A 14434-nucleotide genomic window follows, 5' to 3' on the forward strand; every position below is an offset into this window, starting at 1 on the left:
GTCTCCCTGCTTATTTAACTTATATGCAGAATTCATCATGCGAAAGGCTGGACTAGATGAATCCCAAGCCGGAATTAAGATTGCCGGAAGAAATATCAACAACCTCAGATATGCTGATGACACGACCTTGATGGCAGAAAGTGAGGAGGAATTAAAGAAACTTTTAATGAGGGTGAAAGAGGAGAGCGCAAAATATGGTCTGAAGCTCAACATCAAAAAAACCAAGATCATGGCCACTGGTTCCATCACCTCCTGGCAAATAGAAGGGGAAGAAATGGAGGCAGTGAGAGATTTTACTTTCTTGGGCTCCTTGATCACTGCAGATGGTGACAGCAGTCACGAAATTAAAAGACGCCTGCTTCTTGGGAGAAAAGCATTGACAAACCTAGACAGCATCTTAAAAAGCAGAGACATCACCTTGCCTACAGAGGTCCGTATAGTTAAAGCTATGGTTTTCCCAGTAGTGATGTATGGAAGTGAGAGCTGGACCATAAAGAAGGCTGATCGCCGAAGAATTGATGCTTTTGAATTATGGTGCTGGAGGAGACTCTTGAGAGTCCCATGGACTGCAAGAAGATCAAACCTATCCATTCTGAAGGAAATCAGCCCTGAGTGCTCACTGGAAGGACAGATCGTGAAGCAGTGAGGCTCCAATACTTTGGCCACCTCATGAGAAGAGAAGAATCCTTGGAAAAGACCTTGATGTTGGGAAAGATGGAGGGCACAAGGAGAAGGGGGCGACAGAGGACGAGATGGTTGGACAGTGTTCTCGAAGCTACGAACATGAGTTTGACCAAACTGCGGGAGGCAGTGGAAGACAGGAGTGCCTGGCGTGCTATGGTCCATGGGGTCACGAAGAGTCGGACACGACTAAACGACTAAACAACAACAACAGTGTAAACGTACTTTATACAAAATATCTGTTAAATATCTGTGTGAGGATCTGAGTGGCAGAACACTATTTCAAGCAAAGAGGAGCCACTCCGACTGCGCCTGCAGCTTTTGCCTTCTGTCCCTGTAGTGACTTCAGAACAGGTTGAGGTGGTTGTTGGTGCCTCTGGAGCCGAGTGAATTGCTAGTTGATAATGCTTGACTTTGCTATAAAACTGATTCAGGTCGTTTGCCAATTTTTGACTCTCCAGAGCAGAAGAATATGTTCTCTTATATTCAGTAAAAGAAGATGTTCTCTCATATTCAGAAATGTTCTGTAAATTCTTCCCAAGAGTAGCCGAGACATGTTTGAGGATTGAGTCCGAATGATAGGTTCGTTTTGCCACTATAATCTCCTTCGTCAGTGCGCTCCTAGCTTGGTTGTACAAATCTCTGTCTCCTTTCCTCGCACCCTCCTCTTTAGCATATCGGAGTTTCCTTGAGTTTCCTTGATTAATAAGGTGCAGATCATCCATTTTATTGTCAAGTGTGTGAAGATTTGAGAGGTACAGTGGAACCTCGGTTTATGAACACCTCGGTTTATGAACAGACCATCAATGGGAAAGTTCGCTTCAGTTTATGAACGCTTCAGTTTATGAACAGACTTCCGGAACCAATTGTGTTCATAAACCGAGGTACCACTGTATATAGATGGTAAAGCCGATCTCATTCCTTGCCTTTGTAGCTTGATCAAAGCACTAGCACTTTTTTGACATCGTATCCAGATCCTGCAAGGAGCTACAACTCCTTCATCCAAAACGTCTTGACAATTTTCCTCAAGATTGGAGCGTAAGTACACGAAAAGGCTGCTCTGATGTTTAAAATCTCCACCCTGGAAAATGTAATCCGGGGTGGTTAGCCAGAAGCCATAAGGAGTGATAATAATAGTAAAAAACCCTTTCACTCTAACAATTCCGTTAGGCAGTGGCCTTTTTACTGGCCACATCTTCTATTACACATGGAAAGCGAAGCTGCTCTTAACAATGTTAGACGTCAAAGCTCTGCTCTGGAAGCTTCTGTTAACCTCTGCTAAGCTGATAATAGCTGCTAGGCCATATCCTGTTATCCTGCATTGATCATTTGAATCCAGTTCTGCAGCTGAGAGAGTGGCAGAGACCATTTGTAGAAATAAAATATGGCAACTGTTGCTAGCATAAAAAGGGAAGCAGTTTAGAATTATTATTATTTATCTCTATGGATAAGAAAGAAGAAGAAGAAAGGGATTCTTCATTTTGTAGACTTTCTGATTAATGGTTTCCGATGAAAATTTACCAGAGTAGGCAGTTTGGTTGTGTAATGTGAACAAGACAAAGAACGATGTTTGGTAATAAATGCAATCTTAGCTACTCCCACCTTCACCTTTTAAAAATCCAAACATGCTGAGCTTCAAGAAATATGCCAAACATGCATTTAAATGATTCGCCTTGTGATATTTGCATATAGCTGGTGACTTGCAGCATAATGGCATGTTGTTGTCTGGAATTGGTAGAATTAGAATCTGCTTATTCTTATGAGGGACAAAATATTTCCCGGTAAACAAAACAAGAGGGAAAGCCCTCAAATTTTACTGGGTTGTTGCCTTTGGGAATTACAAAAGATGTTAGATTCAGATGTTTACATCAGAGTAAATGAACATAGAGGAAAATGAAAAAGAGGCTAATAAAAATAGCTTCCACATGGCTGAGGCACCACACAGTTGTGGTAACCTATAAAAGCGTAACCAGAGTCCTGATAGATCAGGTCTGTGTAGACTAGCCTACTGTTTCCAACACTGGCCAGACAGATGCCTTGAGGAAGCCCACAAACATGCTCTACTTTTCGCTTTGAGTCGCAGCTGAATCATGTGGGAAGGGCATTGCGTGAGTATCATGTGATACATGCACACCAAAATCTCATGGGAGAAGGATGCTAACAATTTCTGTCAAGAGTCAGGCCAGAAGTGTGGAAGTCTTGCTGCTACTGGATTGAGCTGATGTTCAAGCTTTAAACCGATAATTGTACTATAACCACGTACAACCAGTTTCCCCGTGGTATCTTGGTATTTCAGGAAGATATCACTGCAGTGTATAGTACATGTTTCCTGTCCCTCGTGAAAGGAGATTAATTGGCCCAAACTTGGAGCTGAACCATAGCTGCCAAGTTTTCCCTTTTCTCGCGAGGAAGCCTATTCAGCATAAGGGAAAATCCCTTAAAAAAAGGGATAACTTGGCAGCTATGAGCTGAACGTGAACTATAAAATTTTATCCCGGTGCTGGAATGAAATTTGCATTTTGCAAATTCCTTTCCAAATTCCTGTCTGCTAGTGGAAGTGTCTCCTCCAAATGTCAGTGTGATTCTAGTGTGTGAAGAGGCAACTCCTCTCCAGTTGGTTCAGCGTCGGTGCTAAAGCATACACTAGCTGGAATTCCGAGGTACCTTAAAAGTCTTAAATGTGTTCCATTTTCAGCCATTTCCATTCATATGTAGTTCCTGTGAAGGGGTCTATGGCAGCTAGGCTGTGTTGCTGGCGCTGTGTCCAGTGTTGCCACAGACGGAGCACAGGTTGAGCAGTGGGGAAGCCTAGGCTTCCTTGCCATAGGGGCCACATTCAGTGGGTGGCATTCAACTAGGCCTACTCTGAGTAAGGCTTAGTTGAGTACCACCCAATGTACGGACATCAGGGGTGGAATTGAGATGCCATCTCTTTGCACAATTAACCTATGAAGGGGGCTAGCGCGGCTTGGGAATTATGTGTACCAAATCTTGCCTTTCTAGGTGGTCTAGAAACACTTCAGGCATTGGGCAGTGTGTGCTTCATTCCCCCCATTTCTACATAAACGTCCCTGCTAGGACTTACTTGCAATCAGGGTGTCATGGTCTACCATGTATAGCAGATGTTAGCTCTTGGTGGTATGGAGACGCCTCAACTATTTCAGGGATCCCTTTGAATTTCCTGTCACAATTCCATATGTTTCTGATCATCGGGGTGTGTTGGATTGGGTTCGTACGAAGAAATTTCAGCTTTCTAAGCAAAGTGGAAGTTATCCTGATCATTTTTATACCCAAATAAAGTAGCTTGTGAGACTGAGGTGTTATTCCTGAGACTCCCTAAGGCTTTCTTTCCTGAAGGGGCTTGAGGCCCCTAAATTTTTACATCCTGTTGTGATTTTAGCAAAATATATTTTCACCACCACCCCATCAATCTGCTTTATAGAAATAAGCCCTACTTTTGTTCCTACTTCCTCAAAAGTTTTCTCCTTGTGCTTCTTTACATAGTAGTTGTTTAGTTGATTAGTCGTGTCCGACTCTTTGTGACCCCATGGACCAGGCACTCCTGTGTTCCACTGTCTCCCGGAGTTGCGTCAGACTTATGTTGGTCACTTCTATAACACTGTGCAACCATCTTGTCCTCTGACGTCCCCTTCTCCTAGTGCCCTCCATCTTTCCCAACATCAGGGTCTTTTCCAAGGATTCTTCTCTTCTCATGAGGTGGCCAAAGTATTGGAGCCTCAGCTTCACGATCTGTCCTTCCAGGGAGCACTCAGGGCTGATTTCCTTAAGAATGGATAGGTTTGATCTTCTTGCAGTCCATGGGACTCTCAAGAGTCTCCTCCAGCACCATAATTCAAAAGCATCAATTCTTCGGCGATCAGCCTTCTTTATGGTCCAGCTCTCACTTCCATACATCACTACTGGGAAAACCATAGCTTTAACTATACGGACCTTTGTAGGCAAGGTGATGTCTCTGCTTTTTAAGATGCTGTCTAGGTTTGTCATTGCTTTTCTCCCAAGAAGCAGGCGTCTTTTAATTTCGTGACTGCTGTCACCATCTGCAGTGATCATGGAGCTCAAGAAAGTAAAATCTCTCACTGCCTCCATTTCTTACCCTTCTCTTTGCCAGGAGGTGATGGGACCAGTGGCCATGATCTTAGTTTTTTTTGATGTTGATCTTCAGACCATATTTTGCATTCTCCTCTTTCACCCTCATTAAGAGGTTCTTTAATCCCCCCTCACTTTCTGCCATCAAAGTTGTATTATCTGCATATCTGAGGTTGTTGATATTTCTTCCGGCAATCTTAATACCAGCTTGGGAAAGGAATATGACAAGGCTGCATATTATCTTTACATAGGGAGAGGAGTACAAATAGTAACTGCAAAATAAAGTAAAAACTAGCCTTCGGAACCAAATCTGATTCTCTGTTGAATCGTCAGAGTTATGCTTGCACTTGAATTTACAGGGGTTTAGATCCCTGGTCACAAAACACACATTTTCATTAGCCTTCGGCGTGATGCTTCACATGTCTATTAAAAGCACATGCCTTCTCATTATAGTTTGAAACAAAGCACTACGATCATAATTCAAGAAAAGACCATTATGAATGTGTCCTTTAGGGAAAAAGGGATCACTAATTAGCTCAGTTCAGCAAGCACATTTAGCCTTCTGAGACACAGTTAGCTTTCAAAGGTGGTTTTTTGCAGAAAATGGCACATGAGAAATAAGTTAAAAGGGATGTACGGGGTTTGCAATACTGGCCAACCCCCCCCCCCCAACCCAAACCATACAAAGCATTTTCACTTCTAAACTGTTTCGTTTGAGAAGGCGAAGGAATTGGATTTATGAATAAACCAACGTTCTGTAACAGTAAGGCATTGAAAAAGCATTAACTTTAGGCAGGAAGAATTTAACAGTGAAGGTTGAGTCGGTGACCTACTTAGGAGCTCATGGAAAAATGTCTTGAGATTAAAGGTATGCTGTCTTGAAGAAAAGTACTTCTGCAAATATTCAACAAAACATGAAAGATGTTGCTCCACCCCCACCTTTCCATTAATAATGAGAGAACAAGACACTCACCACCCTGAATGAATGGAATCCCATGCCATATGATTCTGCCCCTCGCTTCTTATTTTCAGGTTTGGGGAGGCATTCGTTTGATTGATCAGCTTATTAAAATGTTTTAATAAGAGCAACAAGAAAGGAAAATCATGTAGAGCAATCTGTATTCCTTACATTGTTAGGGAAATTGAGCCATTATCTGAAATGTGATTTATTAAAATTTCTAAGTGCAAATCTAGACTCCACCCCACCCCCCCACCCCCGGCAGACTGTTAAATAAATACTCACATAAGAGCTGTTCTGCATGTAATACCGGAATATAGTTTCAGACTGGAGCTTTGCTAAGTCTTTCCTCTCTTGTCGGAGAATCATAGAATTGTAGAGTTGGAAGGGAGCCCTGAGGGTCATCTAGCTCAACCCTCTGCAATGCTGCAATCTCAAACATCCATGTGCTAGTCTTATTTCTTGTGGGAGGCTTTTTTTGTGTGTGTGGATTCTCCTATGTACTGTTTTAAGCGATATAAAACAAAATTCATGGTTATTTGCATGCCGGTGTGTCCCTGAAATAAACAATGGACAACAGACTGACTTCACATACATACATGGGCTGGGGAATCGTTTTTGTGAATGTGGTGGCAAGTAACATCTTGAAAGGGAGTGTGGTGGCGGTGTTAAAAAGTCATTGTATCCCAGCAGCTGCTTTGGTTGAAAATGTCTTAGACAAATATTTTGCCTTTGAAGTAAAAAATGTACAGTACGTAGTGTTCTTCTTTGTTGCATCTGTTGTATTGTGTGATGAGAGAGGGTACAGTTGAATGCCATTTCCCATTAGATATACACACATATCTAAGAATAAAATGTGTAATTACCATGCATTGTGATAATGTACACAAATCTAGGTGCGATATTGCGTGTGAAGCTTGGCTAGCAACGTAGCAGAGCGTTCTGTTCTTGCCTAACATGAATCAGAATCTCTTGACCAAATCCAGTAAAAAGAAACCCCATAACTGTTCTCAAGGGTAAATTCAGGTTATTAAAGGTTTCCTTTTCAGTCTGAAAGCTAAGATGTATGCTGTCTTTCTTTTGAATTAAGCTAATTTTTGAATATTCAACTCTTCCACTAAATAACTATTTCTGCAGCTTTTAGTGCAGCTTAATTTTTTTTTAATGCAACTGTTTCAATTCTGTGTTTAATAATTTGAAAGTAAGTGTGCTATTTGAATCAACGCATATTATTCAATCAAAAGCTATTTCCCCACACAGTTAGTGTAACTTATAAATGGTGTGCTTAAACACTCACAGTTGGATTACTGCAATGCGGGGGGGGGCTACCTTTGGGGTTGGTCCAGAGATTGCTTCAGGTGATCCCTTATATACCCAGTAGATCATTGCATTCTGCGGGAAAGTTTGTCCTGCAAATTCCAAAGATCTCAGAAGCTCGCTTTGCAGTAACTCGGAGCAGGGCTTTTAGTGTGGCTGCCCCTGTTCTGTGGAATAGTATTCTTGTCTTTGTGGAAACAATTGAAGACGCTTTTGTTCCAAGAGGCTTTGTCAGCTGGATAAATGGGTCTTTACCTTGAGTGTCCATTTGTTAGGGTTTTAGTCTTGTTTTAATCACACCTGTGGCTTTTGTGTTTAACTATTTTATATAGTAAACTAGCTGGCCCTGCCACGCGTTGCAGTGGCTCATCCCTGTGGTTTTCCCCACCCTGTGCCGATCCATGACGTATCCATAGCTGCCAAGTTTTCCCTTTTCTCGTGAGGAAGCCTATTCAGCATAAGGGAAAATCCCTTTAAAAAAGGGATAACTTGGCAGCTATGGACGTATCCCTCCCCCTCCCTCCCACCTTATCCCTGTGATCTTCTTGCAGTCCACGGGACTCTCTAGAGTCTCCTCCAGCACCATAATTCAAAAGCATCAATTCTTCGGCGATCAGCCTTCTTTATGGTCCAGCTCTCATTGAGCACTAGTCTACTGCCGAAGAATGGATGCTTTTGAATTAGGGTGCTGGAGGAGACTCTTGAGAGTCCCATGGACTGCAAGAATATCAAACCTATCCATTCTGAAGGAAATCAGCCCTGAGTGCTCACTGGAAGGACAGATCGTGAAGCTGAGGCCACCTCATGAGAAGAGAAGACTCCCTGGAAAAGACCCTGATGTTGGGAAAGATGGAGGGCACAAGGAGAGGGGGCGACAGAGGACGAGATAGTTGGACAGTGTTCTTGAAGCCACCAGCATGAGTCTGACCAAACTGTGGGAGCCAGTGGAAGACAGGCGTGCTCTGGTCCATGGGGTCACGAAGAGTCGGTCACGACTAAACGATTAAACAACAACAAGTCTACTGCACTCTCCCACCAAAATGGGATAGTTTCTCCTGCTTAAAAATGGCACAAAACTTTGGGTGTGGCTATTTTTTGTTTTAATTTTAGTATTCCTGCTCTTAGATTTTTCTAAAAACATGCTATATGCCATGTCAAAGGAACACATAATTGCTGTTCTGGCTTGTAAAAGTTTGTCACTGTAATTCTGCAGAGCACAGAACTCTATAATTCTACAAAGCACAGATAACAGGGCACAGTTGTGGTTGCAAATTAGGCTGCTTTAATTATCTGCTGTGAAAGTATTTCTTGGTTTTGCAGTGTAAGTGCTACTCCACGATGGCAGTGTTTATATTAAAATAGAGCAAAGGGTAGAAACGCCACAAAATATATTATGCTGAGCGCATTTGATTGGGAGAATAACTTTGGTTTGTTTTTTAAAAGAAAAGTATAGGCATTTTTATGTCTATGTGATTTGTGCTCATTAAAAGACTACATTTTCTGTTGGGGCAACTTTCTGAATGGAGAATAAAACTGATATTTAAGTTCTATAGCTCAGTTGAGTGAAACAACACATTCAGCAATGGCATGCATTGGTTCTCTATATGCAAGGCTTTGGAGCATATGAATGACCCTTAGGTTTGTGTGAACTGTAACAGGAGTTGGAGTCTACATTTACAGACCTGGTTTTCACTCCATTCATACATATGGTGGGAAAGAACGAGTTTACTTGGGACATGTACAAAGTGGTCCTGTTTTCAGTAGTCTGATGAAACTTTCTGATTTGCTGAAGAAGTCTGTGTAACTTGAAAGCTCGAATACTTCTACCTTAACAGTCCAAACTGTACATTTCATATACAGTGGTACCTCAACTTACAAACGACTCGACAACCGAATTTTTTGACATCCGAACAGAAACCGTGGCAGTTTTAGATAGGGTTTTTTCGAATTAAGAATTTTTAAATGGGGTTGCTTTGACTTATGAATTTTCCCATTTCCAATGCATTCCTATGGGAAATCGCGTTTCCAATGGCGCTTTTCGACTTAACGAATTTTTCGACCTACGAAGGTGCCTTCGGAACGGATTAAATTCGTAAGTCGAGGCACCACTGTATGTATATTCAGTGTTGCCCCATTGTATGCCTGTCAAATAGACTTTCTGTTAATGTTTGGGAATAGGAGATCTGTATCCTGTCTGTTTCTATTATAGGTGCTTTAAAGCAAGAAACTGGTCACTAAAACTGCTTCTGTTAATGACGTGGAAGGAAAATGAGTCACCCATGGCTAACATTATCTAGCTGTTTGCAAAGAAGCAGGACTTTCCAGAGACTTTCTATTCTAGGCTTAATTTAAGGCTTGTTTATAATCTATCGAAACTTTTAGCTTTTCACATTCTTGCTGTCCATTTTCCAGGGACTTGTAAGTCCCTTTCCCCCCTGTCCCGTCCAGGCTGCAGATGTTGGTGGATAATTTTGAGTTGGCCTGATTTAGTTGCACTGAATCTGCATTGCAATGTGGCGATTAAGTCATGACTTAGTCACCTGTTCGCACCAGGTTTCCAACAGACTTGACTGGGCCCCTCTGACCCACTTACCAAAGAGGACAAAACATACTAAATATCTTAGCCTCTTGAATTTCTGCCTGTAGCTATGCTCCCCCCCAGTGCAATTCGTAAACCAAAGCCTAGGCTGCAATCCTGCCTGAGAGTAAAGGTACCCCTGACCGTGAGGTCCAACGACTCTGGGGTTGCGGCGCTCATCTCGCTCTATAGGCCAAGGGAGCCGGCAGACAGCTTCCGGGTCATGTGGCCAGCATGACTAAGCTGCTTCTGGTGAACCAGAGCAGCGCACGGAAACGCCATTTACCTCCCCACCAGAGCGGTACCTATTTATCTACTTGCACTTTGAGGTGCTTTCGAACTGCTAGGTTGGCAGGAGCAGGGACCGAGCAACGGGAGCTCACCCCATTGCAGGGATTCGAACCACTGACCTTCTGATCGGCAAGCCCTAGGCTCAGTGGTTTAGACCACAGTCCCATTAAACACAAAGAAACATTTCTGAGTGCTGAACTACTCAGCTGCTGCTAAAAAGCTTCTTTGATGGCAAAGCCTGCTACACCCCCCCCTTTATTTCTCAAAAGTCTCTGAGAAGCTAGAAGACTTAAAGTGTAGTAGTGCATTTAGACTTTAGTTCCCAAGCACTTTTTCCTCATGGACCATTTGGAAATTTCCGAATGTCTTGGCGGACTCCTCAGTTATTTTTCTTCCTGTTGCAGCAATTGTAATGTGCTGTGATAGACATTCCATGATTTTTCATTGGATTTTTTTTTAATATCTCGTACACATTGCACTGCAAATTGAATTCTCGTGGAATTCAAACTACAATACAACAAAATGCAACGGGAGAGATAAAAGAAGGAATAAAAATACAATTAAAATTTATAAGAATATTTAATGCTATGGATGTGCCATTCCCTCTCTTCATCTTCCACAGATGTGAATGAAACTCATGTGGCCCTTGGTGGTACATAGATGGCAATTTGACAACACCTGCACTGAGATATACAACAGTTTTCATACATTTCCTTCTTCCAATGAGCACAGCCAAGAAAGAGCAAACTCCAACATACAGAGTTAGTAGGAAAATTACTACAGTAAGAATTGCAAATTCATGGCACCGTAAAAGTCCCTGAAAATTTCCCCACCCTCAAGGAAAATTCATCAAAACTTCCCATATAGGTATGTCATTTTGTTCAGTCACTTATTATAAAGTCATATGCTGAACGCAAATCTATATATATATATAAATGTAGGCATTGCACGTGCAGAGGTCACAGCCTTTCTCCGTAACTGCTGAACCGCATTGCAACAAATTTGGGCACAACGTACCTTGCCCATCAGGGAGGGATCGAACATTTAAAAAAATTATCAAAAAACCACACCTTTCACACCTAAAATAATGATTAAACGCAAAAAAGTGGCGCACAAATTAGACATCACCAGCAGAAGCTCTGAAGACTCTCCAGCAGCATCCAATACAAAGGCAGGTCGCACGCTGCTGCCTCCAAAGCCGCACCACCAAAAAAAAAAAAAACCCACATCCCATCCTACATTCCCAAAAATTACACCAAAAATAAAAAACCAAAAAACAACCACCCACACCAAAAACATACACTACACACCAAAATATATGACAACCCCAACTAGAGAAATAAAACATCGCAAACATCACAATAAAAAAATCCGAAACCACATTCGACATTCAAAACACCACCTCCAAATTTTAAAAACCCAAACAAACAAAAAACAAACAAACCACAAAACACACAACAACGCCCAAATCATACAATACCCACCAAAATAAAATTAAACAATAATAACTTCTGCTTCTCATGTTCTTTTTTCAATTTTTAAAAATCTAAATACAGTACATAAAAATGTTCATGATGCGTGCGCGGGCCGGGGCCAATGTATGGAGATACAGGGGGGAGGGAGCAACACTCCATGGGGACAACAGAGGGCTCAGACAAAAGTGCATGCTGGGAAACAGAACCCAGAAACTGACAGTTCCTTCTCCAAGGGTGGGGGCCAAGGTATGGAGATACAGGGGGGAGGGGCCAACACTCCCCAGGGACAACAGAGGGCTCAGACGGGGTGGGGGGGAGGAGGGGGCTCGATAGCTCATGAGTCAGGACAGGGTGGGGCCAGTCACAGGGATGTGTCGGAGGGGTGGGGGGGGAGAAGGGGACTCGATAGCTCATGGGTCGGGACAGAGTGGGGCCAATCACGTGGATGTGCCGCGGGGGTGGAAGGGAAAAGGGGGCTCGATAGCTCATGGGTGGAGACAGGGTAGGGACAGTCACGGGGATGAACCAGGGTGGTGGTGGGAGGATGGGGCAGGATAAGTCATGTGTCCGGGCAGAGTGGGGGAAATCACAGGAAAGAACCGCAGCAACGCGTGGCCGGGCCAGCTAGTTAATTATAATATACCAAGCCCGTTTCTACCCTCAAGTCTTTATCAGCAGCTATTAATAGAACGACACAGATCTTGAAAACACCCCAAATCTTAAATAATGCTAGAAGCTCCTTCAGAACAGTGGGGCAGCTGTTGTTCGTTCAGTCAGATTGTTAATCTTCATTTCCACAATACTGTTTATCTCCATATGTTAACACTTTTCTATTTTGCTACGGTAAAAGTCTTAGCTCACCACAATAAAGCCTTTGCATATAAATGTGACCAATGACTAGGTTGAGCAGACAGGTACAAATGTGCCCTGCTGTGCAGCCTGGGGAAACTAATACAAAGTCACAGGAATCGTGAGCTCTTCCAGTGCCCCGTGAGTGAGTGAGTCTGCATGTTGTTCATGCCCTAAACTAGGCATCCCCAAACTGCGGCCCTCCAGATGTTTTGGCCTACAACTCCCATGTTCCCTAGCTAAGAGGACCAGTGGTCAGGGATGATGGGAATTGTAGTCCAAAACATCTGGAGGGCCGAAGTTTGGGGATGCCTGCCCTAAACCCTTGCTCATCTTAACATAGTTGATGGAGACAAACCAGCTTTGTAAACTATGGTTTGAGGTTTACATGTTTTGACTAACTATAGTTAAGGATAACCATGGCTCTTGTTGTTATGTGTTTGTACAGTGTGATGGTAGAACGAGACTGTGCTTGCTGATTTCCTGAATTCTTGTTGGGTAGACATCACAGAAACCCAGTGCAGACCCTCCTGCTTGAAGATCTGTATAGAATGGTGGTACCTAAAAATAAAATCTGTATTTGAAGCTGGGCGGTTCAGAACTACTTCCGTTTCAAACTCTACTTTTTAATCTTGAAATACACCATTTCCAATATTCATTAAAAAATTCCTTCAGTAGCACCTTAAAGACCAACTAAGTTTTTATTTTGGTATGAGCTTTCATGTGCATGCACACTTCTTCAGATACATTTGAAACAGAAGTGTCAGACCCTTATGTATATACAGAGGGTGGTGGGGGTGGGTGGGAATGGGTGATGGGCTGATGGGAGTGGTAAACCTGTAGATGGCTGTTAACGACTGCTGATGACTGCAATTAGTCCTGGGGGGGGGGAGCAAGGGCTGAGGCGCTAAAGAAAGCTTGATCATGTATAATGAGATAAGAATCCGATGTCTTTATTCATCCCAGGTGGCTCCATGGTTTTAAGCTTGGTAATGAGTTCCAATACAGCAACATCTCTTTCCAGTCTGTTCCTGAAATTTCTCTGTAATAAAACAGCTGCTTTGAGATCTTGTATAGAATGTCCTGAGAGATTGAAGTGTTCTCCTACTGGTTTCTCTGTCTTATGGTTCCTGATGTCAGATTTATGTCCATTTATCCTTTGGCGTAGGGTTTGGCCTGTTTGTCCAATATAGAGAGCTGAAGGGCACCGTTGGCATTTGATGGCATACACAATGTTAGAAGATGAGCAATTAAATAGTCCTGAGATGGTATGTTGGATGTTGTTGGGGCCAGTAATGGTGTTTTCCGGGTGTATGTGGCAGCAAAGTTGGCATCTGGGTTTATTGCAGGCTCTGGTACCAGTGTCCATGTTAAGTCTGGTGGTGGTATTATTGTGGGTGAGGAGTTGTTTAAGATTGGGTGGCTGTCTGTAGGCAATGAAAGGTCTTCCTCCCAGAGCTTGAGAAAGGGAGCTGTCATTGTCCAGGAGAGGCTGTAGACCTCTGATGATGCGTTGTACTGTTTTAACTTGAGAGCTGTATGTGATGACTAGTGGTGTTCTGTTATTTTCTTTTTTGGGTCTGTCTTGCAGCAGGTTCTCTCTAGGTATCAGTCTGGCTCTGTTGATCTGTTGTTTAACTTCATCAGGTGGATATTTTAGTTCTAAAAAGGTTTGCTTTTTAAAAAATTTTTATTTTGCTTCGACTCAGACCAACATGGCTACCTACCTGTATCCAATATTCATGTTGCATTAGATGTCTGAGGATGCAAACTGAGGCAGACTTTTCCCATGTGCAACACATGCTTGCCTCTGTGAGGGGAGTTTTAAGGAGTTTTGATGTCTGAACAGGAACTCATCTGCCTGGTAAGATACCTGGGGCCATGCATCCCATTATTGCCTAATTGTATGGACTGTTCTGCTGGTGTTCAAGCGGTTGGCATCTGTTTGTCTCCGGAGACAATGGAGGTGTGCACATTTGAAGGTGAAGTCAACAGTGCCTGCTGTGGCTATAGAGACCGATACAGGAGAGACATGTTTTGTTGCAGCTGGGGCAAGTGAAGGCATCTGGTTGAGCCTTCCTCTCTCTGCATTCTTCCCAGTGGCCATTCCTCCTCTGGTTACTGCTCTGGAAGTATGAACTGACTGTTTCTGCAAATGCAGATAAAAAACACCCTCCA

The 14434-nt window shown here is 42.9% G+C and overlaps 1 protein-coding gene across 4 annotated transcripts in view; it reads left to right on the forward strand.

Moving 5' to 3' along the window:
* ELMO1 (engulfment and cell motility 1) overlaps positions 1-14434 on the forward strand; it is a 318071-nt gene that overhangs the window by 37004 nt on the left and 266633 nt on the right. The window lies entirely within an intron of this gene.

This window comes from Zootoca vivipara, chromosome 12 (assembly GCF_963506605.1).
Source record: "Zootoca vivipara chromosome 12, rZooViv1.1, whole genome shotgun sequence".
NCBI lineage: Eukaryota > Metazoa > Chordata > Lepidosauria > Squamata > Lacertidae > Zootoca > Zootoca vivipara.